Source organism: Marmota flaviventris, chromosome 8 (assembly GCF_047511675.1).
Source record: "Marmota flaviventris isolate mMarFla1 chromosome 8, mMarFla1.hap1, whole genome shotgun sequence".
Classification (NCBI taxonomy): domain Eukaryota; kingdom Metazoa; phylum Chordata; class Mammalia; order Rodentia; family Sciuridae; genus Marmota; species Marmota flaviventris.
In genome coordinates this window covers 11,782,824-11,785,748 of record NC_092505.1, presented here as the reverse complement: position 1 = coordinate 11,785,748, position 2,925 = coordinate 11,782,824, and the positions used below count along the sequence as shown (strand labels likewise).

Below are 2,925 nucleotides of genomic sequence, written 5' to 3'. Positions count from 1 at the left end.
CTGCCATGTTGTGTGGCCACTCAAGCAGCTCTGTGGAGAAGCTCAGGCAGAGAGGCACTGAGGCCTCCCATCAACAGCTAGCACCAACTTGCCAGCCACACGAGGGAGCTGTCCAACAAATGGCTGGCTTCTCTAGCCCCAGTCAAGCCTTCAGATGACTGTGGCTCACCTCAGCCAATATCTGACTGCAGTTTCACAAGAGACCAGAAGCCCAAACTGCGCAACCAACTTATTCTCAAATCCTAAACCACAGAAATTAAGACAGATTAAAAAAAATGATTATTGTTATTTATAAGCTGTTATTGCATGGGGTGAATTGTTAGCAGTAATTACTAATATGGAAACATTATTAATCTTTCTTATTTTTTTAATTTTAAATTTATTCTAATTAGTTATACATGACATAATGCATTTCAATTACACACAAATGGAACACAACTTTTTACTTCTCTGGTTGTACATGATGTAAAGTCATACCATTCCTGCAATCCTACATGTACCTAGGGTAATGATATCTGTCTCATTCTACCATCTTTTTCACTCCCTGTCCCATCTCCTCCCCTCACTCCCCTCTGCCCAATCCAAAGTCCCTCTATTCCTCCCTTGCTGCCCCTGACCCCCATTATGGATCAGCATCCACATATCAGAGAAAACATTGTATGTAAGTTGTATGCGACGGTATTTTGGCTGTAACTCTGTTGTGGGTGTAGCTTAGTGATACAGCACCCCGGGGTTCAGTCCCCAGTATTTGTCTCCTTCTCCAAAAATAAGAAAGAAATCTAATTATCAAAGATCAGTAGCATCTTGACAAACATCTCAGGACTGACTAGAAAGGGCTCCCACCCATCCAAATAGAGAAAAATGGAGCATCATAAAGAATAAGAAAGGCAGCTTTGCGTAGTGGCAGTATCATAGCCAATAAAGTTTATCTGAGGTGTGATTATTGCTAATTGAAAACTTTTTCCAATACCCGGCCTTGATGACCTGCAATATAAGCAACACTGGCAATTTTTGACAGTCTCTATAGAGACTGAATTAAAAAAAAAAAAAGAAGAAGAAGAAGGAGGGAAGTTATACTTTGTGTATGTATGATTGTCAAAATACATTCTATTCACTGTATAACTACAAAGAACAAATGGAAAATTTTTTTAAAAGAATAAGGAACAATTCAAACACCTCTTTTTTTTTTTTTTTTTTTAAAGGGTGCTGAAATACATCAGGCAGGAGGCAGGACAGGTGAGTCTTTGCTGAAAGGCTTGGAGGAGGCTAGGTGTTTTGTTTTTGTTTTTAAAGAGAGACAGAATTTTTTTTAATATTTATTTTTTAGTTTTCGGTGGACACAACATCTTTATTTTATTTTTATGTGGTGCTGAGGATCGAACCCAGCGACTCTCGCATGCAAGGCGAGCGCGTTACCGCTTGAGCCACATCCCCAGCCCTCCAACACCTCTTGATGGATGAATGGTTATACAACATATGCACATACATACAATGGAATATTATCCAGTCTTAAAAGGAGGGAAATTTCTGACACGTATTGATTGATATTGGTTGAAGAGGGAAACAATTCTACCATGGAAATACCAGCCCATTGGGAATGAAATTCAGCCAACCTTAGCATCTGGAGAGTTTGAGCATGCAAGTATGCTGAAATATAAAGAGAAGTCATCACCTTGGGAATATTTGTACCAGGGCTGGGAATGTAGTGCAGTGGTAGAGCACTTGCCTAGCAACCATGAGGCCCCAAGGATAGAACCCTCGAATGAAAGAAAAGACAAGAGCATGAGGCAAAGAAGAGGAGGGGAACTGGTCTGCACTGACTCAAACCAGCTGTGGAATATTATGTAGGATGACTGGAAAAATTTGGATATGATCTGTGGGTAAGATGATTTTTAGAAACTTATTTTCTTACATGTGATGAAGGAATTGTGGTTTTAGAAGACATTGCCCATGTTAATTAAGGTTGTGATCTTTTGATGCTCATCATTTACTTTAAAATACTTTAGCAAATCATAAAAAAGCAAATATGAAGCAAAAATGGTGAAATGTTAGTAACTGTTAAATGTCCAAATGGGCTCATTAAATTGTTTTATGTACTTTTCTGAACATTTGAAAGTTTTCAAATGTAGCAGTTGTCACTTAGCCAATACTTTCCAGGATCCCCAGTGGATGACTGAACCCTAATATATTTTTCCTGTACTCATAGGCCTATAATAAATTTTAATTTATACATTAGGCAAGTAAGAGATTAGCAATGATATCTAATAATAAAATAGAATAATGGTAACAATATGCTGTAATAAAAGTTATTTAAAATGTATGAATTGTTTATTTCTGGAATTTTCCATTTAATTTTTTCGATCATAGTTGACTATACATGACTGAAACCCAGAAAGTGAAACCATGGATAAGGAGGTACTAAGGTATAAAAGCAAAAATGGGTCTGTGGGGCTCTGAGAAGCACAAATTCAGGGGTTAAGAACCATTTCAGGGTGAAATAGTACATCCAAACAAATTGGTGGGTATAATTGTGACTGCCATATTTATCTGTAAATAAAGACTGACATTTATTTATAAATATCTATAAATATAAACCTGTCTCAGAAACACTGAGTGCCCAGTTCAGCAGGACCACATAACTAACAGTGCTAGAGTTTGGGTCTGGAATGTCCCTCGAAAGCCCATGCGCTGGAGGCTGGGTCCCCAGCCATGGTGCATTGGTAGGTGGTGGAACCTCTAAAGGTGGAGCCTAGTGAAAGGTCTTTAGATCACTGAGTTGGGCCACTGATGGGGATTGTGGGACCCGGATCTCTGTCTCTGCTTCTCCTCTCTCCTTACTCCCTATACACTCCTGGTCTCTCCCGAGACCCAAAAGCAACAGGCCCAACTATGGTCATGGACTGAAACCTCCAAAACTGAGCCAAA

General features: G+C 39.1%; 1 non-coding gene across 1 annotated transcript; it reads left to right on the top strand.

Moving 5' to 3' along the window:
- The first annotated feature begins 889 nt into the window (after positions 1-889).
- Positions 890-1,030, top strand: LOC114087860 (U4 spliceosomal RNA). Its single transcript, XR_003581915.1, has one exon. It is a non-coding gene; the product is annotated as a U4 spliceosomal RNA (small nuclear RNA).
- The last annotated feature ends 1,895 nt before the right edge of the window (positions 1,031-2,925 follow it).